Source organism: Bidens hawaiensis, unplaced genomic scaffold (genome assembly GCF_021521415.1).
Source record: "Bidens hawaiensis isolate Kalapana, Puna unplaced genomic scaffold, B.hawaiensis_p1.1 tig00021053_1, whole genome shotgun sequence".
NCBI lineage: Eukaryota > Viridiplantae > Streptophyta > Magnoliopsida > Asterales > Asteraceae > Bidens > Bidens hawaiensis.
In genome coordinates this window covers 142233-168432 of record NW_027493262.1, presented here as the reverse complement: position 1 = coordinate 168432, position 26200 = coordinate 142233, and the positions used below count along the sequence as shown (strand labels likewise).

The window sequence follows — 26200 nt, the reverse complement described above, 5'->3', positions numbered from 1 at the left end:
GAGATACCCATCGCATATCGCAATGGGTTGCTTTTTGATCCATCGCGTAGCGCGTTGGGTCTTAAATATCAAAATTTTTATTTTAAGTCCACTGACTTTTAAGATTGATAGATTTGGCCCGAAAATATAGAGATGTTACACCCTAGTAGAATATTTTTACTTAAATAAAGTCAAAATCTGACTTGATGGATGAGGATATGCGGAGATCGTTATGAAATATATATAAACATGAATCTAAAAAATAAAACGTTGCAATCACAAACTATTAATCAACATAAACACAATCCTAGTCTTGTTTCTTAACAATATTATTATCCAAATAATTATAAGCAAATGTGTCAAAAGAATGACATAGTTTACTTCCACGAACCTAATACGCACTTTTCGGTGTTTTAGAGACTTCATATTTGCCACTGAGCCACCAACCAAGAAAGTTTACTTCCTTGAAGACGGCAAAGTAGGGATACTTTGCTCATTTCTAAAGAAGTTATCAGGATCCACCATAGTTTTCACCTTCACTAACCTTCTGAAATTAGTCTCTTTGAAATACTTGACCCCATAAACCCTCCCTTGAAGAAAACTATCCTTCCCATTATTATTAACACCAATGTCCAAATCCCTATAGTTCAAGAAAGCTTCTCTAGGAGACTTTGACACAAATGGAGTCATGTATTTAAACAAAACCCTAGTAAGGTTCACATAAAAGTTAGCAGCAGAAACACCATTTTCGCTCCAATCTGCCGCGTATTGGATCTTCGCAATATTCCCGGCTCGATGAGGGAATGGTTTAGCGAATTCAGAAATCTCCGCCATTCGTCCACCGTAAGGATTAAAAGTTAAAGCCACGCGTTCGAGCTCGACTATCTTTTTAAAGATAAACCCTAACCCTTGTGTTGAAATAGGGTTTTTAACATAATCAGATTTTCTTTTGAGATGAGTGAGGGATCGCGGGATTCGACTCAGTAGAGTCGAATCCGGTGATCCAGGTGGGAAGTTGTAGTACCATAAAACAGATTGAGTCCAATTCATTTCTTGACAATCTGACCTTTGTAACCCTAATTCTGGGAAGCTTTGGTTCATAATATTTATTAACGTTGTAGTGTTACCAAGAAACAAGCTCGGAAACGAAGCACGAATGGTTTTCGCCCCGTTTGTATCGTTTACAACGTCGAAAACCATTCGGATGAAGAGATTATCATCCAACTTGATTGCAACTTGTAGCCACTTGTGTGCAACATCAGTGACATTTTGTTCTGACGTTCTTCTCACTTGAAAGACGGTCACGGTGGCGGGAACACGAACTAGGTTCACTTTATATGATATAACCACACCAAAGCTAACGCCTCCACCTCCGGTTATCGCCCAAAACAAATCTTCACCCATGGATTCACGGTTTAAAAGCTTTCCATTAACGTCAATAAGTTCGGCGTCGATGATATTATCGACCGAAAGACCGTACTTTCTCATCATGTTACCGTATCCTCCACCGCTAAAATGTCCACCAACGCCAACCGTGGGGCAAACGCCTGCGGGGAAGGCGTGAACGCGGCTTTTTTTGGATATTCTATAGTAGAGTTCTCCTAGAGTTGCCCCAACTTGAACCCACGCGGTTTCGTCTTCGATTGATACATTAATCGCACGGAAATTAAACAAATCGAGGATAAAAAATGGGTGGTCAACGGCGTACGAGACATACGAAAGACCCTCGTAGTCGTGACCACCGCTTCGGGTTTTCATTAATAAGTTGTGCTTTTTGGCGCATTTGACGGAGACTTGAATATGGGAAAGGTCTAATGCGGTGACGATTATGGCGGGTTTTGGGGTGGTGGATTCGTTAAACCGGAGGTTACGAATGTAGGCTTGCAATACGGTGGGGAATGACGAGTTGACCGGGGTATAGATCGCGCCGGTAATCGGAGTAGTGAGTTCGGGTGAGTTTATTAAGCATTGGATGAAGTTTTGTTCAGGAGTATTTGAAGTTGCTAATGAATGGTTGAATAAGAAGAGAAATATTAGGGCAAAAATAGACATTGTTGTTTTAGACAAGCAAAATATATTTGTTATGGTAAAATATGACATGATATTTATAGAGGCAAATTGAAAGTCAAATAGAAAATGAGATTGGTTTAGGTGTAGAAATAAAAAAGAGCTGCTTAATTAAAGTCTTCTGTATATTATGTAAAACGTTTACTTTTCTAAGAATCAAAACAAGATTTGATGATTGGACATATTATAAGTTATAGATAGAATTGTTGACAAACTTAATAATTAACAGAATATTTGGTTCTTAGTTTAAAACTAGTATTTTAATCCAGTGCGTTTATGACGGGAATTTGATTATATACACAGTACTGACTATTGACACCCGGTATACGTACCAACCCACCATTGACACCCGGTATACATACCAACCCGAAATAGATAACACATAAACATGGAGAAAAGAACATTCAAACGAAACCTTCATACATGCAAAAGGCGGTTCGTTTAAAAATGATGTTACATAAGTTAACGTAAAAAACGTAGAACCAAAATAAATAACGGGCACTATTAGTAAAGTTAAAAAAGAAAAACAAAGGAATATTTGAGAAATTTACTAAAGTAAAGGGGCAAAACATGTCATTAGCAAATTCAGGTACTAAATTGTGTTGATCAAACTTTATTTAAGTATAGAGACTAAACATGTATGCTAAAGTATTTTAATACAGTGTGTCATGTTAGGAATTTGATTGTATGCATGGTACTAACACCCGGTATACCAACTGAAAGAGATAACGCATAACCATGGGGAAAAGAACATTCAAACGAAACCGCCACACATGCAAAAGCGTGCTAGTCAGTTTAAAAATGATGCTACATAAGTTAACGCCAAAAAACGTAGAACCAAAAAAATAACGGGACCTATAGTAAAGTTGAAAGAGAAAAACAAAGAAATATTTGAGAACTTTACTAAAGTAAAAGGGCTAAACATGTTATTAGCAAAGTTTAGGCACTAAAAATGTGTTGATCAAACTATATGAAAGTATAGAGATTAAACATGTATATTAAAGTTAAAAAAGAAAACAAAAGAATTTGAAAACTTTATTTTAGTAGAGAGGCTAAATAACAAGGTTTAAAAGATAAACATAGGAATTTCAGAACTTTATTAAAGTAGAGGGGCCATGTTAACAAGTTTAAGGAATTAAAGTGATAAAAGAGTTTTGTAAAAAAAAAAACTATAAAAGATTGTCATGTGGTAACATTTAATTGACCCATGCTATAATTAGTGTCATTTCTAAGTACAGTTATAAGAATGGTGGAACCCGTTGCATAACGAGCTTATTATGTTATTACATGTTAATAAAACAAAATATATGTATTCACAATTCCTTATTTTGAATGAAACATTTTGCATGTTATTCACAATTTTATATTTAAAATAGGTTGGGGTCTCTTTGGATATATTTACGATTTGCTTACGTTTTACTTTTCTTAAACCCTACAAATAGCCTTACTATTTATAAAATTATACTGGATATGAATATATGATTGATTAATTGTTGGATTTAGTGTCTTGATCAAAATTTAGTTTCTTGAATTCTTTATTGTTAGAATATCGTAGAAGTTATTACAAGATATACAAACCCAATATTATAATACAAATTTGTCAAAGTTGTTTTATATATAAAAGTATAATTGAATACAAAGCGTGTTATATTGTATTTTGAAAGTAACATATAATTAATTTTTAAGTCCATCTATTAAAAAAACTTGCTTTTGAAAAGATTGGTATAAAAAATGAGTTGGACGATCCTACAAGTATTTCATACCTAGAAAGTTTGACCATTGAAATAGTCAAAATAAAACAAAATATTCTGGTTGACAATACAAGCTTTATCAATTGGATAATTACTTCCTAAGGTTGCATTTCTAGACATTTAAATCATCGTACATTAATGATCGTAACAAGTTTGGATGTGTTCTCTTAAGGTTTATCTAAATAGTTTGCAAATTCAATCTAAGGTTTATCTAATTAGTCTACAAATTCAAAGTCTTCAATATAGGTACAACCATATATGAATAAAAATCAAACTACATATGTTGTTAGGATCACATGTTAAAATATTGCAAAATAAAGTACCAACATGGTCTTTTAAGAACGTGATTTAATCATTTGTTTTTATAAAATATTACTCCTCGTTATAAAAAGCTAGTGCATAAGTGTATTTACGCTTCCACAATATTATAAACTTATAATCGGCTTTGTATTAACACTTATATTAAAAGAATGTTCACAGAAATTCCAAGCTCGTTCAAAATAGGGTTTCATTCAAAAAAAGTTTTAACGGCAAGCCTATTTTCCGCCTAATATTGAAAGTTAAATATTTTTGAGATTCTGAACTTAAACCAAAAATAGCATTTTCAATGTTTTATCTTAAAACGGCAAAAGGATGCAAAGGTGTCATGGGCTAAAGTTTGGCATTTCAATTATCTTGAAATGGAATATTATTGTGTTAAATGGTTAAATCAATATTAACAGCAAAATATAAGGCTAATCGACTAAATTGTTAAGAAAAACATTACCAAAGTAAAAGGGATAATATATCACGTCAACACAAATTTATACAAAATCATTACAAAAAGCTAGTAAAAACAAAAAAATTTAAAATACTAGTCTTTGACCGATATAATTTTACTACAGTTGTGAAATAATATGGTACAAGTTTTGGGAGAGACGTGAGGAAATTTTCAAATAAACCTTTGTTTAATTTGGACACAATTTGTGTAAACTAATTTGGCGTGTGTTATATCTGTCTGTATATATCCATGTCCAAATCACAATGTTTTCGTTTTCTTTTTGGAAATAACATACATGACTTTTGCAACTAATTTAGGTTAGGCAAGAGATTCTTAGGGTTAGGCTAAATGTATTACACGTCTTACTTGTCATATTCATTCCATGAACTTTGATTTCTTTCAGTAATTTTATTTTACATATCATTATTCTCTAACATATTTTAAATTTTATGGTCTTTTTTCAAAAATTTTATTTTTATTTTTTTACTCTATGTTTTATTTTTATTTTCATTGTTTCTCTCTTTGTTTTTTAATTGTCATTGATCATAAAAATATTTATTATCATCACTATCGATGCATTATTATATTAACAAAAATATATACAATGTGTGTGTATCTGTGTGTGAAAGACTTATACTAATATTCATATTATTAAAAAAAATAGTAATAATATTTAAAATGACAGTAATAGTAATAATAATAATAATAATAATTAATAACTAAATAGCATTTAATTAATTGATATATTAATTGGAGACTATTAAGTGAAACAAGAATGTTAGATTGAATAATATGCATGCAATTAATGTTAAGAGAAAATGATAAATGATTTGAAAAGTTCAAAGGGGTATACATTTAGTAAAATCATATGAAGGGTGATACGTTTGACAACACTTATTTTTTAATGATTGGTGGTGAGGTGATTGTCACCATATTTTAGTTTCCTATTTTGATATATATGCATGTATACACGTACGTAAACAGAGGCGGATCTAGTAACATGATACGGGGGTCGGCCGACCCTTGTGAAATTTTAATTTTTAGTTATATATATAAGTTAAAATCCTGACCGACCCCTTTAAAATATTTGCAGAAACTGTAATGCTAAACCTACAAGCATAAACAATACAATGTCACTTTTCAAAGCAATGTGCAATAACTTTATGTTATATATATAAAGCCTACTTACAGTATTGTTTTGCAGAAATAGCATTAACAAGAAGTTGGACTGCTATCTCATCACCAGGGTATACTGTGGTATCATGAGGCCTCTCAGTTTTGTCATCATCACTGGCTGCTTTCAACAAATATACATTGGTATGATGATTCCTCTCGGTTCCGTCATCATCACTGGCTGCTTTCAACAAATATCCAATGGTATCAAGATGCATATTTTCATAAGCTTTATGCAATGGTTCTTTACCCTTATTGTCTGTAATTCGTAACAAGTTGATGTTCATTTTAACCAGGAGTTCTGCTCCATCTTTGTTGCCAACAATGGCAGCAATGTGATACACCGTGCTTCCATCAGAGTATCTCGGTTTAAGTACTTGTTCCTCATTTATATATGATGAAAACAAACTTTTAACAAAATCATTACGATCTATTTCAACAGCAAAGTGAAGTATAGTGCTACCATCACCACTGATTGCCTCTGTCGCTAGTCGTGCATCCATTTTTAGTATGGATTCTACTTTTGACCACTTCCCCTTTATAATAGCTGCACGTAACTCTTTCTTGGCTTCGATCTTGTTATCACTGTTTTGGGTATCTTCTTGCTTCCGTGTGTTTCGGCAGAAACATCTCCCTCTTTTAGTAGGGGTTCTGCTTTATTTCTATTGAATTTGTGTCTTCTTGAGTTCTGTTTGTTTCTGCAGAATCATCATCTCTGCCTTCTTCATCTTTTGTTTCGGTATCTGTGTACCATTTGAAATTTCATTTCAGTGGTTACGCATTCTAAAAGGTAAAAAACGCACTTTGCTCAATATCAGATGTGAGAACTAAATATAGATTGAATGTGTTAAGGGTTGTTGGTATTCGATGTTTAAATCTCATGCAATATTCTCTATTAAATTTGTGGAAACATTGCCTATGATGTTTATACTAGGGGTGGCAAATGTGACCCATTAGGTTGAATGGGTTTTATCATAATGTATATAATGGGTCACAATGGGTCAAACTAAAAAAAGAAAATGATTGAAACGGGTCAAAACGGGTTGAGATTTCTCAAGTTTTTTTTTTTATGGAACGAGGAAACATTTTAGTACTTTTACTTCTTTTTAATTTATATTTCGAGTTATGATTTTTTACTTATTTTTTTTTTGAATTTTTTAGTGAGGGGTTTTTGAAATGGGTCAAAGTGGGTTTTTGAAAGCTCAACCCATTTTGACCCATTTCAAAAACCCCTCACTAAAAAGTTAAAATAAAATAAGTAAAAAACCATAACTTGAAAAATGAATCAAAAAGTAAAAAAGTAAAAGTACTAAAATGTTTCCTCCGTTTTTTCTCGTTCCATAAAAAAAACTTGAGAAATTTCAACCCGTTTTAATCATTTTCTTTTTTTAGTTTGACCCATTGTGACCCATTATATACATTGTGATACAACCATTCAATCCAATGGGTCACATTTGCCACTCCTAGTTTATACTGATAATAGATTTAAACTAGTTGATCCAGGATTTGTTTTTCAACTCTAGTCACTTTTTTTGGACGTTGCGTACTCATAGAACGAGAAAAAAAAAAATCTAAGTCGGTTGAACGGGACAACTTGGTTTGTTAAAAAAACAATACTATACAACATTAACAAAAACTTTGCCAGAATCTATTGACGATACCTAGCTAATTGATATTCAACAACAGCAATTAAACAAATTAGCAACACTCAACCACTACTAGATAATTAGTCAATTTTCTAGGACTAGGATGTCTTTTGGAAAACCCACTTTCCAACAATTTTCCAACAAAAGGTGGTATTAGAAAAGCATATGCTTGAAAATTGTTTTCAATCGTTTTCTAACAACTTTTTTCTTACAAAATTGCTACAAATATATACCGTTGCAAACTTTTTACAATTTTCCTACAAAAACTATTTTTTGGTTTATTTTTCATTTGGGGTTAGTTTATACAAACATAATAAAACAAAAGAAATAGTTGATAAATATCTTTTTTGTTATAAGTTTGTTGGAAAGTTAGCAACAATTTTCCAACGAAAATCCTATTGTTACTATTCTGTTGCAATATTGTAGGAAAATTAGAGCTTATATTTTTTTGTTGGTAATTCGTTTGAAATTTGTTGGAATTACTTGTCGTAGGAAATTTGTAAGAAATGCTTGTAGGAAAAGGACATGTTTTCTAGTAGCGAACCTAATCAAATAATTCTACACTATTTAAGCATAATCTAATCATCAATTGAACATTTGAAAATTGAACAACCCGAATTATAATCGAATCTCCCATGTTCAACTATTCTAATGGAGTTCTGATTTAGAATTTTGTTCGTTATGAGCCTCTGTTGCCAGCGCCATAGAATCCTGATCAATTATTTCCCGCTACTCGTTGTGTGTCTTAGGGGTGTTTATGATTGCTTATTTTAAGCATTGATTTGCTCTAAATTATATTTATATAGTATACATATTTATTACACTTTTTATTACCTTTTACCTAGTTTTTATTAAATATTAGTCTAAATTGGCTTGTTTTTAAATTCAAAGGTTTAACAAGACAACGAACTAAAATGAAGTATTTATGCTAATTTATACTAAACTTGTGACCGATGAGTATGGTTTCAAATATCTCTATGTTTTCTAAGAAAATCTATTTCCATCTTCAAGTTAGTAAGTAATAAAGTTGTCTGGCCATTTAAATGTAACAATTAACTATTTGTTATAAAAAGAAAAAATGTCATAAACAACTATTAATAAATGAGACAATTATATGTGGGGTAAAGTTAAAATACAAAGGGAGACAAAAATGAGAAGTGTGAGAAGATTTTGTGAATACACAAAAAACCTCTTATAAATAAATTCAAAAAAAAAAAGAAAAAAATCATAACTCAAAATATAAATAAAAAACGAAAAAATTAAATAACTAAAATGTTTCCGCCATCATTCTCGTTCAAAAAATATACAAAAAAAAATTGACGAAAAGACACAATGGTGAGATCAAAGACACAATGACGAAAATGAACAAAAGATACAATTATAACTAAAAAAGACACAATAAATCGCAAAATATAAGACAATGCCGAACAAAATATAACACAATATTGAGTAATATAACACAATATAAAGAAAAAACAGACACAATGTAAGGAAAAAAACACAATCAATGACGAAAATAAACACAAAACACAATGATAAACAAAAAGACACAACGACTTTTTTTACTTATCATTGTGTTTTTTTTTTGTTTTTTTATGAGAACGAGAAAGACGGTTGAAGCATTTTTGTGTTTTTACTTTTTTCGTTTTTTAATTAAATTTTTAGTTATGATTTTTTTATTTGTTTTTTTTTTATTTTTTTAAGTGGTTTTTTTGTGTGGCTAGAATTTCTTCTCGTCATTCTCATTTTTGTTCTCATTTATAGAATAATTTGACCCATTATATGTGTTGAGGGTTATTTTGTTTTAACAGAATTCTAAATGAGACTAAATCCCACAAGAACTCAATTCGTTTTTGTAACATCCCGTTTTTCTAGTTTCGGTTAATAAATGAAAGTATAAGTTATTATGAGACGGGCTAGTGTTGGGTAAATGGATATGGGTTATGAATTTGGGTTATGAAGGACAGAGGAAAAGACCATGGGCTTAAGCCCATGATCCATAATTATATAAGCATTAATAACCAAGTAATTCTCATTTTACACATATTCCATACACCTCCCAGAACACACACCTACGCGCGCTCTCTCTCTAATTTCTCTCCTTTCTCTAGCCGATCCAAGATAGAAAACTGATCCCGATTCAAGGTAATGATAATATGATGTTGTATAAACTAAACCCGTTAGATTTAGTCACGAAACGACGAGCCGACACCGTTAAACCGTTAGAGTCACGATGTCCGGTTGGATTCGGGTATAAACCTAACCTAAGACGAGCTTAGGGGTTACCCTAGCTCAGATCTGGATCGAACGGGACGAAAAACGGTGAAAACGGTGGAGAAATAAGCAGGATCTCGCTTTTCCGGTGAGATCCCGGTTTTTCGGCAAAGGCGGCGCCAGAAAGTGGTACGAGGTTAAAGGGATGTCAGAGAATGTTCTGACATTCTTTGACCTAAACCTAATTCATTAATGGGGGGTTAACGATCTAGGGGTGATTCGCTAAGTGGTTCGTTAAGGGAAGTCTAACGAACTAGACTTAGTTCGTGTTCAATTTCGTTAAGATAACGAACTAGCTCCCAATTCGCATTGATCAGTCGCTAAAAGAGATAACGAGTTAGAAAATCCAATTCGTTACATGGACTGGTTCGCAATATGGACTGATTCGTCAAGGGTCCAGTTCCTTATAAGGTCCAAATCGTTATAGGGACCAGTTCGTTAGAGGGTCCAGTTCATTTAAAGGACCAGTTTGTTATGACAAACCAATTCGCTAAAGAGTCAATTAACGATCTAGAAGTTTAATAGAATTACATAATGGTCCCTGGACTTAAAGAAGAATGATATAATTACAAAATGACCCTTGGACTTTAATGCTTTATGAAAGATACCTTTAAAGGTTAACGAGTAAAGATTAACTAAACGGTAGTAATCAATTGAAGTAAAACCGGCTTAGATACGTAAGATTAATTAAGTAAATGTTAAGAAGAGCTGGATCCGTATTTAATATATGGAATGATATCACAGTTAGTCGTGCACAGCTCAAGAAAGGATTAACTATAAACAGTGAACGTAATCGTGTTCAGGTGAGTTTCTAGCCCCACTTCCCTGTTATGTTTTCGGGGCTGTGTGCATACTCGATGTGATAGTTAATACACTTACCTTAAGTGGTAAGTGTATGCTTGGTATGATTTATGTATGCTGATTGTTTGACGGTGCGTGAACGATCTTCGAATATTGCATGTACCGTCATGTGGTAGTTAAAGATATGATTGATATATATATGATGTATGAATGATGTATGTATGTTATGTATGTTATGTATTTTATTTTGATAGTACGTAAACGATCTACGGATATTGCACGTATTATTAAGGAAGGTATGTAGAGACAGGTATGTTACAGTTGCACGAAACAAATGGACCAGACCCTACTAATATATGTGAAGATAGGGACCGGACCCTTATAATATCTGTGAGGATAGGGACCAGACCCTAATAATATCTGTGAGGGTAGGGACCAGACCCTAATAATATATGTGATGTTGGGAACCAGACCCTTATAATATCTGTGAGATTATAGGCCGGAAGGCTCTTTAAGTAGTATGGATAGTTATGCATGTAAAGTAAAGTATGAATGACATACACGTCTTCGGGCATGTGTGAAAGTATGTGAGTAGATTGTATGTTGTATGATTAACTAGAACTCACTCAGCGTAGCTGACTTTTAGTATGCACGCAGGTGAGTAGAATGAGGCAGCTCGCTTGAGGGGAAGCACATGGCATGGAATTGAAGATACTGGCATCTCAAGGAAATGTTATGATGTTTTAAAGACTGTGTTTTGATTTTAAATAACTATGAATGTTTGATGAGACAAGATTTGAAGTTATGTAATATGTTATGGTTGAAGTTTTGTATTCCGCGTAAAGTTTTAATTAACTCTGATTTGTAGAACTGTGTTTATGAGTAAATCCAACGTTAAAGTGAGGCACCAGTAACGGGGCCTTACAAGTTGGTATCAGAGCAAAGTTCGAGAGATTTAAGTATCATACATGCTTAGACTCGAACAGAGAATTGGATTAAAGTAAGAAAAGAAAGAAGATGCCAGTACGATAATGCCATGTGTCACTCAAGCAAGCTAAGTAAAGGTAAGTATGTGATTAAATTCACATGTAAAGTAGAATGATGAATGAATGTTTGCGTAATTGCTAAATAAAGAATGTATGAATGCTAGCTTAATTGCTAGGGATAGGAGTATGTGATGATATGAACTGTTTGATTGTCTAACTGTTAGAAGTAGAATTAGCACAAATAGACTCATAAGAGGAAGTATATAGGACACAGAAAGTAACATGAGCAGCTAATCACAGCTGGCCACTATTATTACATGTTAGCCTTACTATCCTTGTACTAAATAGTTCCTTGAGTGATGACGTTTGTGTTTTCCCTTCCAGAATACGATGGCTGGATCTAGGGCAGTTGTTGGAGCAGGAGGCCGCACTGGACGACGTGGCAGGCCTCATCATGTTCAACAAACTTCGGTTGAAGCAGCTTCCAACATAGGAGATGAAGGAAGCGTTGATGGACGAAACCCAAGCAACAACGAAGGGGTCCAACTGGATCTCGCAATTCAAGCTGCCATTGCTCAAGCGGTAGCAACTCCTGTAAAGAACATGAATCCCGAAAAGTCTGCTAAAAGTCAGGCAAAGACAGCTGAGAAGTCGGGGGAAAGAGTAAGAAGGATGATGAGAAGGAGAAGGAGGAATCGAGTGTGGTTAAGTCTGTAAAGGTTGATGATAGGAGAAGAGGCCGAGGTGGGTGCAACTACAAGTCATTCCAAGGTTGTGATCCACCAAAGCTAACTGGCTTGGGAGACGCAATCGCTACTCTCCAATGGATAACCACGATGGACAAGGTTATCCGAATTAGCGAATGTCGTCCCGACCAAGCTGTGGGTTACGCTACCCAATATTTTGGTGAGGAAGCCATGTACTGGTGGGAGTCGATTGAGCAGAGAAGGAATCAGGAAGAGATCAAGGCTTTGAGATGGGACGATCTGAATGACTTAGTGATGAAGCGATTCTGTGCTGATGCTGAGGTTGAAAGAGTTGAAATGAAATTTCTGAGTCTGAAAGCGCGCAAGTTGACACATCGCGAATACACCACTGAATTCAACCGTATGTCAAGATTGGTGCCAGACATGGTGAACACTGAGGCCAAGAGGATCAAGTGTTACTTTAGGGGATTGTCGCAGAATGTTCGCGTCTTGGTCAAGGCTGGTAGACCGGGTACTTTTGATTCTGTTGTAGGGTTGGCAGAAATGGTTTATGATGACTTGTTGACAGATGAGGTGGTAGTGGAAGAGAAGAAGAATAAAAAGTGGGTCGCTCCTGCTAAACTACCTGGTACTCAATTGTGGAACCCCAAGAACAAACAGCCGAGAGTTTGGGAGAAGAGGTCGTGTAAGACCTACGGAAAGATGCACGGTGGTGAGTGCAAGTGGGGTTGGAGTTCTGATAATTGTCACAAATGTGGGAAGGCCCATGGTGGGGAATGCAGGATGGGGTCTAATGCATGTTACAAGTGTGGGAAGGTAAGGCATTATGCCAATGAGTGTAGTGCGAAGCCAGCATGTTACAAATGTGGCAAGATGGGCCATATGGCAAGAGAGTGCACCGATGGTGAGGCTAGAGGAAGTGGGAAGAAAGATGCTGATCAAGCAAGGCCAAGGACTAGAGCCTACATGCTGACCCAGGAACAATCTAGGCAGATTCCTGATGTTGTGACCGGTACGTTCTTAGTAAACGGTATTTCTGCTTCAGTATTATTTGATTCGGGTGCGAATAGAAGTTTTGTATCTACCACATTTATAAACTAGCTAAAATGAAATGTTGCCAAGTGTCTGAAACCTTCATAGTAGAAACCGCTAGTGACACCTCGGTGAAATTAATGCAAATGGTTAAGAATTGTAAGATAGAATTTGAAGGACATGAGTTCCCTGTTACTTTGTATGTTATGACCTTAGGAGGGTTCGATGTAGTTTTGGGAATGGATTGGTTGTCCGAGTATAAAGCTCCATTTGTGTGTAAGAGTAGGATAATAAAGCTAAAGTCCTTGGATGGTAGTGCGGTGACGGTTTAAGGTGATAAGGAAAGTTCAGGGCTTAACGTCATTTCGATGATAAAAGCCGAAGGGTTATTAAGACGAGGGTGTGGTGCTTACCTGGCGTATTTTGTCAACGCTACGGCCGAGACGAAAGAAATGAAAGATGTTCCTATCGTGTGCGACTACCCAGAAGTATTCCATGAGGATCTTGCGGGGTTGCCACCGGAGCGTGAGATAGAATTCCAGATAGACTTAATACCAGGAGCCCAGCCCGTCGTGAAAGCGCCTTACCGTCTAGCGCCGTCTGAGATGAAATAACTGATGTCCCAATTGCAAGAACTCCTCGACAAAGGTTTCGTAAGACCAAGTGTTTCCCCTTGGGGCGTGCCAGTGTTGTCCGTGAAGAAGAAGGATGGAAGTATGAGAATGTGCATACACTATCGCGAGTTGAGCAAGCTTACGGTAAAGAATAGATATCCTTTGCCAAGGATTGATGATTTGTTCGACCAATTGCAAGGTTCAACAGATCAGGCTATCAACAATTGAAAGTGAAAGAGGTAGACATTCCTAAAACAGCGTTTCGTACGCGGTATGGACATTACGAGTTCCTCATGATGTCATTCGGTTTAAAAAATGCTCCTGCAGCATTTATGGATATGATGAATAGGGTGTGTCTGCCGATGTTGGATAACTCAGTTATCGTTTTCATCGATGATATATTGATTTATTCTAGAAGCGAGTATGATCATGCTGAGCATCTGAGAGAAGTATTGGAGACTCTGAAGAAAGGGAAGTTGTATGCTAAGTTTTCGAAGTACGCGTTTTGGTTGCGAGAAGTGCAATTCCTAGGTCACGTGATCAATTCTAAAGGGATTACCGTGGGCCCAGCTAAGATTGAGGCGATAAAAAATTGGAAGACTCCGCAGAATTCGACATATATACGAAGCTTCTTAGGGTTAGCTGGCTACTATAAGAGATTCATCGAAGGTTTCTCAAAGATAGGCGCACCGTTGACCGGTATGACCCGAAAATCGATAGTATTCAGTTGGGGTAAGTTTCGAAAAGAAGCTTTTGAGGAATTAAAGAAAAGACTCATGCAAGCTCCAATCCTTGCTTTGCCCGATGGTGACGAGGATTTGGTTGTTTGTACTGATGTTTCGCATCGTGGGTTGGGTTGCGTGTTGATGCAACGAGGAAGAGTGATAGCTTACGCGTCCAGACAGTTGAAAGTCCATGAGAGTACTTATCCGATGCATGATTTAGAGCTAGAAGCAGTAGTGCACGCTCTTAAGATATGGAGACATTATCTGTACGGTAATAAGTGTACTATCTACACGGATCATAAAAGTTTAAAGTACTTCTTCGAACAGAAACAGCTGAACATGAGGCAGATAAGATGGTTAGAATTGATAAAGGATTACGACTGCGACATTAAGTAATATCCTGGTAAAGCTAATGTGGTCGCCGACGCGCTAAGTCGTAAGAATGAAGAAGTCATTACAACTGTGAAGTCATACCAGTTAATTATGAACTCAAGTCTTTTTGAAGAAATCATCAAAGTGCAGTCAGAGGTGTTGGTAGATGAAGGGCTAGTGAAGAAAGAAAGGATTTTCGGTCAGCAGAGCGAGTTGATGGAAAACATTCACAGTGTTAAGACTAAATTTGACCGTATGTGGATTCCACGCCATGGAGATCTCAGAGGTCAGATCTTAGATGAAGCTCATAAGTCAAGATATTCGATTCATCTAGGAACTACTAAGATGTACCAAGATTTGAAAAGAGATTACTGGAGGCCGGGAATGAAGAATGACGTGGTGGATTATGTTAGTAAGTGCCTAACCTGTTTACAAGTCAAGGCCGAACATCAGAAGCCTTATGGAAAGATGCAACCCTTGGAGGTACCAGAATGGAAATGGGAACACATCACCATGGATTTCATAACTAAGCTACCCCGTACAGCTAAGCATCATGATACCATCTGGGTGATTGTGGACCGTTTGACCAAGAGTGCTCACTTTCTGCCTATACGAGAGGCTATCTCGTCAGAAATGCTAGCAAGCTTTTTTATTAAAGAGGTTGTATCTAAACATGGAGTACCGTTATCGATCGTGTCCGATAGAGATACTCGGTTTACTTCGAGATTCTGGAAGAAGTTTCATGAAGCTATGGGAACGAGATTGAACATCAGTACGGCGTATCATCCTCAAACAGATGGACAGTCTAAAAGAACGATCCAAACCCTTGAGGATATGCTACGTGCTTGTGTTTTAGACTTTGGAGGAAGTTGGGATGATCATCTGCATCTGGCAGAGTTCTCTTATAACAACATTTACCATTCAAGTATTGGTATGCCACCGTTCGAGATGCTTTACGGTAGACGATGTAGAACCCCGGTATGTTGGGGAGAGATTGGTCAGAAAGAGATGGGAAGTTTAGAAGTTGTGCAAGAAACTTCTTCAAAGTTTGATCAAATTAAAGCAAGGATGAAGGCTGCTCAAGATCGTCAAAAGTCCTATGCTGATAAGCGGCGACGACCAATCGAATTTAACGTTGGTGACAATGTGATGCTCAAGGTCTCGCCTTGGAAAGGAATTATTCGTTTTAGGAAGAGGGGAAAGTTGAGTCCGAGGTACATTGGACCGTTCAAGATTTTAGATCGAGTAGGTGAAGTGGCTTACAAGTTAGACTTACCAGAAGAGTTGGAAGGAATTCACTCTACATTTCATGTCTCTCATCTGAGAAAATGTCTAGCCGATAACACATCTCATGTGCCATTAATGGACATTGAGGTTGATGAACAGTTAAGCTACATTGAGCAACCAATCGAAATAGTTGACTGCATGGAAAGCAGCTTCGTCGTAAGGTTATCCCATTAGTGAAAGTGATATGGAAGCATCGAAAGGGATCGGACGCTACATGGGAAGCTGAAGATGAGATACGCAAGTTTTATCCGAATTTTTTTGTGTAATAGTTAGGTTTCGGGGACGAAACCTCTTTAAAGAGAGAAAACATGTAACATCATGTTTTTCTAGTTTCGGTTAATAAATGAAAGTATGATTTATTATGAGTCAGGCTAGTGTTGGGTAAATAGATATGGGTTATGGACTTGGGTTATGAAGGAAAGAGGAAAAGACTATAGGCTTAAGCCCATGATCCATAATTATATAAGCATTAATAACCAAGTAATTCTCATTTTACACATATTCCATACACCTCCCAGAACACACACCTACGCGCGCTCTCTCTCTAATTTCTCTCCTTTCTCTAGCCGATCCAAGATAGAAAATTGATCCCGATTCAAGGTAATGATAATATGATGTTGTATAAACTAAACCCGTTAGATTTAGTCACGAAACGACGAGCCGACACCGTTAAACCGTTAGAGTCACGATGTCCGGGTGGATTCGGGTATAAACCGAACCTAAGACGAGCTTAGGGGTCACCCTAGCTCAGATCTGGATCGAACGGGATGAAAAACGGTGGAGAAATAAGCAGGATCTCGCTTTTCCGGCGAGATCCCGGTTTTCAGGCAAAGGCGGCGCCGGAAAGTGGTACGAGGATAAAGGGATGTCAGAGAATGTTCTGACATTCTCTGACCTAACCCTAATTCGTTAACGGGGGGTTAACGAACTAGGGGTGATTCGCTAAGTGGTTCGTTAAGGGAAGTCTAACGAACTAGACTTAGTTCGTGTTCAAATTCGTTAAGGATAAGATAACGAACTAGCTCCCAGTTCGCATTGATCATTCGCTAAAAGAGATAACGAGTTAGAAAATCCAATTCGTTACATGGACCGGTTCGCTATATGGACTGATTCGTCAAGGGTCCAGTTCGTTATAAGGTCCAAATCGTTATAGGGACCAGTTCTTTAGAGGGTCCAGTTCGTTTAAAGGACCAGTTCGTTATGACAAACCAATTCGCTAATGAGTCAATTAACGAACTAGAAGTTTATTAGAATTACAGAATGGTCCCTGGACTTAAAGAAGAATGATATAATTACAAAATGACCCTTGGACTTTAATGATTTATGAAAGATACCTTTAAAGGTTAACGAGTAACGATTAACTAACCTGTAATAATCCAATGAAGTAAAACCGGCTTAGATACGTAAGATTAATTAAGTAAACGTTAAGAAGAGCTGGATTCGTATTTAATATATGGAATGATATTACAGTTAGTTGTGCACAGCTCAAGAAAGGATTAACTATAAATAGTGAACGCAATCGTGTTCAGGTGAGTTTCTAGTCCCACTTCCCTGTTATGTTTTCGGGGATGTGTGCATACTCGATGTGATAGTTAATACACTTACCTTAAGTGGTAAGTGTATGCTTGGTATGATTTATGTATGTTGATTGCTTGACGGTGCGTGAACGATCTTCGGATATTGCATGTACCGTCGGGTGGTAGTTAAAGATATGATTGATATATATATGATGTATGAATGATGTATGTATGTTATGTATGTTATGTATTTTATTTTGATAGTACGTAAACGATCTTCGGATATTGCACATATTATTAAGGAAGGTATGTAGAGACAGGTATGTTACAGTTGCACGAAACAAATGGACCAGACCCTACTAATATCTATGAGGATATGGACCGGACCCTTATAATATCTGTGAGGATAGGGACCAGACCCTTATAATATCTGTGAGGATAGGGACCAGACCCTAATAATATCTGTGAGGGTAGGGACCAGACCCTAATAATATATGTGATGTTGGGGACCAGACTCTTATAATATCTGTGAGATTATAGGGCGGAAAGCTCTTTAAGTAGTATGGATAGTTATGCATGTAAAGTAATGTATGAATGACGTACACACCTTTGAGCATGTGTGCAAGTATATGAGTAGATTGTATGTTGTATGATTAACTACAACTCACTCATCGTAACTGACTTTTAGTATGCACGCAGGTGAGTAGAATGAGGCAGCTCGCTTGAGGGGAAGCACATGGCATGGAATTGAAGATACTGACATCTCAAGGAAATGTTATGATGTTTTAAAGACTATGTTTTGATTTTAAATAACTATGAATGTTTGATGAGACAAGATTTGAAGTTATGTAATATGTTATGGTTGAAGTTTTGTATTCCGCGTAAAATTTTAATTAACTCTGATTTGTAGAATTGTGTTTATGAGTAAATCTAACGTTAAAGTGAGGCACCGGTAACGAGGCCTTACAGTTTTCAACTGTTGTAGGAATTAATTGGAAGGGCAACTAGGAAGTCTTTAAGCCCATGTGAACTATTGATTTTTAATCAGCAGCCCACAAGAAACAAGCTCTGGTGTCAGTGATATGGAATTAAAAGGAAATAACCTAAGGCAATTGTGAGGGAATATTATGAGAAGAGTTCGGCTGGAATAATTGAGGGGAGAGTTTTGACGGTGTGACCAGAGGGAACAACAGCTTAGAGCCAAGAATATTTTCCTGGGAGAGCACATGAGTAATATTGAGGAAGGTTTTGGAGACAATGGCATTGAAGGTATAAAAGTAGTTTGCTCATTCGGTTTGATTTCTTGTTTATTGTTCATTAAATCTTTCATATAGAATTTTTATTTTGATCAGTTTGTTTTAATTGTTGATTGATTTATTATCTAGATATGGTTTGGCTAAACTCCAAACTAACTAGCTAGGTTGAGATGAATAATGGTTTTGTTTGACGGTTTATTTTGTTTTGACTTATTACATGACATATTACTACTGAAAAGCTTTATATATTTGATCTTGGATGTGTTAATTATTGTTTTTAAATAATTATTGCATATTAATTCCCTGTGTTACCTTGATTGATTGATTTTGTGCCGTTCGGTTAGGGTTATTCAGTTAGTTCATAGACTCAGTGTTTTTTATTTGTTTGTGGTTAGCGCGGCCATATGAATTTTTGTGCAATTAATTATTAAAATAAAAGTAGGTTCACCTTCCTTGCGACCGAGAGATAAAACGGAGTCGGTTTGTCTCATGTCTTTATCCGGATAAATTAAAACTGCGCAAGAGCGAGTTTTTGGTCTTGTTCGGTTAAATCTTATTACCCCTCTATCCCTAAAATTGCTAGTACCCTTATCCCGTTGTGTTTATTAGGGTATTTTAGTAACCTTTATCCCATTGTGTTTATTCGATCTTCTTGGATTTATTTGGGACATTTTTCTATCTAAAGCCAAGCTAAGCTAACAGGGGGGAGGGTGAAATAATGCTAAATATATATGTTTCCCTTGTATATTTTATTTAATATTTAATTAGTTTTTGTTCGTTTTTAGTCAAGATTTGTGTACTACTAACATTATTATGTTTTGTAGGTTCCAGAAGTTGATCGTGATCGAAAAGGGCGAAAAACGAGCCAAAACGAGAAGCCGGGGCGCGTCAGGAACGAATAGGAAGGAGAACCGGTCGGACCAGGCCAGCCAGACCGGCCTGCCTATTGTAGTGCGCCGCGCCACGCGGCCATGGGGGTCAGTCATGGTCGCGCATCGCCTATACTCAAAAATTCCAGATAGTTACCCGTTTTTTTCAGTGTTGGGCCATGTTTCGGTATATAAACGCCCCTAACCTTAACCTGAACCCTACCCTACAGCCACCAGACGAATTTGGAGTTTACTTGATCTATTATTCGAGATTCTTAGCGGTTTTGAAGGCAAGAGAGCATCCAGTGAAGAGTTAGACGTTCTAGATTAAAGATTACGGGTTTTATCACCTTTGATTTTCCATTCTTTATTATTTCACCATGTTTTCGTATTTTATTACTTTGTTTGATTTTGATTACATGATTTTATGCTAAACTTTATAAACTACCTAGGTCATGATGAACATTTGTTTGGTTGGATTTTAGTTGGGATTATGTTCGCTATGGATTTTATGTTTTAAGTAAATTGTTGACTTTGAATTAATTGATGCGTATGCTTACTTCGTTTTACTTGTTTAGGTTTATTGTTTCACATTACCCTTGTTAATTTTTTCAAAGGATAAGATTTTGTTAGGTCATTTACTGTGTGTTCTTGACTAGTTTGTGACTGAATTCGAATAAGATCATAGAAACAACAAAACTAATTAAACAAATAAAAGTAAACTTCTAGCATAGAAAGCTGTAAGGTGATATGTTATTGAAAGATATTTGTTCGTCAGGATTGCTAAATTTAGTTCTTCGTAAGGAGTCCGTCTAGGTCGGAATGTCAGCTTAGTCTGTGAAGTCATTTGAGTCTGCTTAGCTATCTTTGATTTCCGCGCTGTAAGGTAGGATTTCGCCAAAAAGATAAACATAAACAATTAAACAATCATAAGGAAGTTTAATATTTAAAACCGGTGTGTCTTAAAACTTGTTAGAAACTCTTAGGTGTCTTTATGAAGGGTCAAGGGTCATGTTCGGGTTTTCTGTCAATGGTTTATCTTACGACCCCAGTTCCATAACTTAATTTTCCTAGTTAATTGATAGCCATAACTTAGGGGATTCTAGGCAAGGTAGTTACTTTCATCATCTGAATTAATTTAAGTAATCATTATAGTTTATTATTATTTAATTAATTAGTGTTTAATTTTAGTTTAATATTATTATTAGTTTACCCCCCCCCCCCCCTCTTAAACAATATTAATAAATAGTCATGTCATTTACTCAAGAATAATTTGCTAGTTACGTAATCTAAAGAGTCTTGTGGGTTCGATATCCAGACTTAATTAGCTGTACTAGAGTCGACCGGTACACTTGTCGGTTAGTAGTTTAAGAGTCTAGAGTATTACTTAATGTCTAGATTAACATATTTTAGTTACTAAATTGTTTGACTACTTTTAGCACATCAGAGGGAAAGGCCTCGAAGCATGGCAAAAGTCGGGCATCAAAGTGCACATATAAGATGAAGTGCTTAAAACTAAGTAAAAGGATAACCACCTTTACCATGAATTACTTTCTTCAAGCGAAACATGTATGAAACAACTCTTAAATAAGTGGTCAAACTGATGAAAATGCTCTTGCAACTGCTGTTAATAAGGTAACTCATGAGGTGTATCAAAAGTTGTTAACTGATAGTTGTGTAATTGAATTTGCCAACATCAAATTAGCAAACGTGAAACTGATAAAACGAGTGATTGAACTTGAATCAGTTGTTTCAAAATAAAAATCTGAGATGAGTTCAAAACTAAATGAGAAAGACAAAGAGATTTTGAAATTAAAACATGAGTTGACTAACAAAGTTCTTATGTTAAGAGTTATTTGAACACATGCAATTAGTGTAAACAAACTCTGGAAAACATACAAGTAAACTATAAAAAGTGGATTGAGTCAAGTAAAGGTTTCCAGATTTTGTTAAGTAAACAAACCAACAGTAATGTAAAGTTTGGTATTGGTTATAATCACACTGAAAAGCCTAATGGTTATACACCTATCACACCTTACAATAGTGTCGATGAACTTGAAGAAAAAAAGTTGTTTTTCAAAACAAGCTCAGACTTTTGTTCTTCAAACTTCAATTCCATTGAAGTTTGCAAAGCGAAATATGGATGGAAATTGATCACAAACAACTGATGAAAGGCTTTATACCAACTTATTTTTCACAACTTGTTGGAATCAAAACAACTAACAACTAAAAAATCAGCTAAAACAATTGATGATCCCATAAGATATCAAAACCGTCTATTTCGGAAAGTTATAATCATACTTAGATTTGATTAAATCGGAAAGTATGATTATCAAGGAGATTTGCATTCAGAAAGTTAGTTTTATTGACTTGGTTAAATATGTAATATATATGTTTTAGGAAGACAAAATATGTAATTGATTTTTTAGTTTAGAAAAATATGCAATTAAAAAATCTTAGAAAAGGGAAATACGCAATTGTTTTTTTTCTTGGGTAAACATGTAATTAATCATCTTAGAAAGAGCAAAGAGGTAAAAGCCCATTTGAGAAAAAAGTGTAGAATCTGATATGACGTTGATGTTATGGTTTGTGGAGGTCCATCATTGTGGGTTCTCTAAGTTACTAAGTTGTTTTAGAGTATTTGATGGTATAAATAACATCACGGTATATTATTTATGAAACTTTGGGTACTTGAGAGAAGCGCCCATCCCTCACTTACAAACTCATATTAATTCCATAAATTCGAAAGGAAGAACTAATACCCTGTTTAAGAATATATATATATATATATATATATATTGTAAGGCCCCAAACCCGGTAGCCCTACTTTAGCGTCGGATTTACTCATAAACACAGTTCTTCAATCAGAGTTTATTAAAACTTTTCGCGGAATATAAAACATCAATCATTTGTTACAAAACGTTAAACTTTTTCTTTGATACCATAACACAAAACTTTATATTTAAAACATCTTTACTTCTTTCTTCAGATGCCAGCCGTTCAATCCATGCCGTGTGTCGTCCTCATGCTAACTCTGTAATCAGCTCACCTGCGTGCATACTAAAAGTCAGCTACGCTGAGTGAGTTCTAGTTAATCGAAACGCCATACAATACATACACATACATACATATCCGTAGATACATTTCCATACTTCACTAGTTACCCTTCTGTTCTACATACACACTTACTACCATACATACACACATATTTATAACCACTAACCTCAGTCTACCGTGAGTACGTTCATAGTCCGCCGTCTATACCTGTACTCAAGGTCGTGAACACGTAAAAGGTCCGCGGTCCTTACCTATGTTCACCCTTTATGGTACGTGCAAGGTCCGCAGTCCTTCCCTATACCATCCTACATCCACAACACGTACAAGGTCCACAGTCCTCCCCTATGTTGCAACCTAAACCATAGCACGTACGAGGTCCGCAGTCCTCCCCTATGCTACCACAATACAACTACAGCACGTATAAGGTCCACAGTCCTTTCCTATGCTGATGCCTATCTATAATACGTATAAGGTCCGCAGTCCTTAACTACGTTGTCGTCTATTATCTGTAACGCGTATAAGGCCCACCGTCCCTATCTACGTTTACGTCTATCATCTACTTTACGTATAAGGCCCGCAGTCCTTAACTACGTTTACATCTATCATCTACTTTACGTATAAGGCCCGCAGTCCTTAACTACGCCATCACCAGCCGAGTCTATGTCCGACAAAAGCTAGAGGGATTTGCCATCCTAACTTACTATGTCGAACGTAGAACTCACATACCATTCGTGTAACTGCATACACCTACTTCACATATACAATAATTACATCATAGCATAAGAACACCCTAGGCGTTCTTTACATCATTCATTTAACAACCATACCTCTTGTCGATACGTGCAATATCCGAAGATCGTTCACGCCCCGACAAGTATTCATTTGTAATGTTCATACATCTTCGATGTATAATATTCGTACCTTTATTTTTGACCTGACAGTACGCGCAATATCCGAAGATCGTTCGCGTACCGACAAGCAACCATTCATAACCATCACATATATCACATATGGCATACACTTATCACTTAGGATAAATGTATTAACAACACATCGAGTATGCACACAGCCCCGAAAACATAACACATAAATGGGGCTAGAAACTCACCTGAATACTGTTACGCTCTCCGTTAATAGTTATTCCCCTCTTGAGCTGCGCACGGCTAACTGTATAATATTTACACGTATCAATTAGCTACTACTACTTATGTTGCGTTTCTATCTTTATATGACCCACAACGAACGGGGGTCCGGGGGCAGCGCCCCTGGTAGCGGGGTTCTAGGGGCGGCAGCCCCTAGCGGGGTCCAAGGGGCAGAGCCCCTGGCTGGGGTTAAGCTGCCAGGTCAGCTTGGAAAAATTTTATTTTCGATAACTGCCTTAACACATTTTCCATTAGGTTTTTAATTTATTTTATAGACGAACTTCGCTTCAGGCGAAGTTAAACCTTAGGCGAACTTGGAAACAGCTTGGTTCTGGCTTGATTCGATCGAATAGGAACACGTTCGATCGAATAGGAACACGTTCGATCGAATACATCACGTTCGATCGAATAGGAACACGTTCGATCAAACAGGAACACGTTCGATCGAATACATCACGTTCGATCGAATAGGAACACGTTCGATCAAACAGGAACACGTTCGATCGAATAGGAACACGTTCGATCGAATACAACACTCATTCGATCGAATACAAAACTCATTCGATCGAATGAGTTGGAGACCATTCGGTTGCTTCCCTATTCGGTCGACTGGACTTGTTCGATCTACGCATTCGATCGAATGGACTGATTCGATCGACTGGTTCGATCGAATGAGTCTGATTCGACTCCTTCAAGCTGGGCGACGGAGAAACCCACGGGTTTTCCAGATTTTCCAGATTTTTGACCCAAAATCGAAGTTTTTGACATGGAAATGCTCGGGATTGAAAGGGCTATCGATCCCTAGTACTTTTAAACACAAAAGCTTGTATTTTGACACCAAAACAAGGCGGTTTTTGACCCGAAAACTCAAGTTACGAAAATGGGAGTTTTTGCTCGATTTGAGGTCGAAAATGGTTATGAAAACGGATGATTTTCGAGGGGGACTTACCAAAAACGATTAGGAACAAGATTGTGGACTCGGATTTGTGATTTGAGAACTTTCTCTCTCTAGCTTCTCTCTCTAGAAATGAGAGTGTTTGGGTGGGTGTAAGTGAAGGAAGATGGTGAAAATGGTGGAAGTGTCAAGAACTTTCGTTTATATACTACGGGTTTGGTTAGGCTCGGGTTGGCTTCCTACGGGTCGAGACAGGCCGAGTTCATAAAATAACTAAGCCCAAGACCCGTTCCTTACTCGACATTAAATAACTAAAACGTGAAATTACTAAACATAACTTTCTTTATTCAACATTATAAATTTTAGGATGTTACAAGTCTTCCCTCCTTAAAGAGGTTTCGTCCCCGAAACCTAACTTATTCCCTAAAAAGGAAAACTTCTTACATTTACACGTTTTATAGAAATGCCTTCGCTTTCTGAGTTACCCTTCCTACTTCCGACTTTACAGCCATCGAATGGTGGTCATGTGTTTTAGCTATTTAAGGTAGCTTGTCCATGAGACCCTCGATGCACCAAGACTCATCTCATCCTTCTAAGGGTTTCGATTAGTACTTTTAACACTATTGTCTAAAACAACATTTCACCATAACATAATAATCATTCTTAACCAAACTCAAAATAATTACACGCCACAGATAAACATAAGTTTTTAGACCTTAACACAAAACAAGTTCTTAAGCAAATGTAATTTAATAAAACCATTGCATGAGCAATTATTCCTTCATCAGGTGTTCCTCTCTGCAGTTTCCCAAAGTCTTCATCCTTTCGCACCTACCGCCCCTGATTCCTTGCAATCCCTAGCCATGTGGTCAGCTTTTCCGCATTTGAAGCACTTTGGACGATCAGGGCATTCTCGAGAATAATGCCCACTCTTTCCACACCGATAGCACCTGTCTGTCCCAGTCTTGCATTCTCCCAGGTGCACTTGCCCACACGTCTTACATGCATCCTTGTTCCCAACCTTGGCCTTCCTCTCATCAGTTGTTGTCACCATCTCGCCAGACCGCTTAGCAGAGGTAGCCCATTTCTTCTCCTTCTTTTCCCCCACCACCACATCGTCCTCAGCCAGGTCAGCATAAACCACTTCTGCAAGTTCAACAGCAGAGTCAAAAGTAGCAGGTTTATTTGCCCTGACCAACATGCGGACTTTTTGTGGCAATCCCCTCACATAACATTTGATTCTTTTGACCTCATTGTCAACCATATCAGGCACCAATCTAGATAGTCGGC

General features: G+C 36.6%; 1 pseudogene across 2 annotated transcripts; it reads right to left on the bottom strand.

The window, feature by feature from the left end:
* Positions 1-251: 251 nt before the first annotated feature.
* On the bottom strand, positions 252-2152 carry LOC143562729 (berberine bridge enzyme-like 8 pseudogene; annotated as a pseudogene). 2 transcript variants are annotated; one of them, XR_013140538.1, is made up of 2 exons: positions 423-2152; positions 252-370 (listed from the first exon to the last, which is right to left on the bottom strand). The product of XR_013140538.1 is annotated as a berberine bridge enzyme-like 8 pseudogene, transcript variant X1 (transcript). The 2 variants fall into 2 exon arrangements; XR_013140539.1 differs by having other exon boundaries at positions 261-359; positions 415-2152.
* Between the last annotated feature and the right edge of the window lie 24048 nt (positions 2153-26200).